The sequence below is a fragment of the Phaethon lepturus genome, unplaced genomic scaffold (assembly GCF_000687285.1).
Source record: "Phaethon lepturus isolate BGI_N335 unplaced genomic scaffold, ASM68728v1 scaffold38283, whole genome shotgun sequence".
NCBI classification, from domain to species: Eukaryota; Metazoa; Chordata; class Aves; order Phaethontiformes; family Phaethontidae; genus Phaethon; species Phaethon lepturus.
Window position 1 is genome coordinate 1 of NW_010530433.1, and position 316 is coordinate 316.

A 316-nucleotide genomic window follows, 5' to 3' on the forward strand; every position below is an offset into this window, starting at 1 on the left:
GGGAGCAGCACCAAAATAGTTGCTGGGACCGTGCCGTGCCTGCGGCCCGAGCAGGCACATTTGCCATCCCTCTGCTCCAGGGTGATTCCTACGCGCAGCCTCTTCCCAACGACTGGGGTTCCCTGGGCGGGAGCACAGTGCGTGATGCCCAGCACAATGCCCACGGTGCAGGGTTGGGGGTGCTGCGGGGGCTGTGTGGGCACTGGAGGGGCTGTGAAGCACAAAGCACCTGGGCACAGCCTACTTCTTGCTGCTGGGGGCTCAGCAGGGTTGTGGGGGGCTGGCCCCACTTCCCGTGAGTTTCCCCCACGCCTCC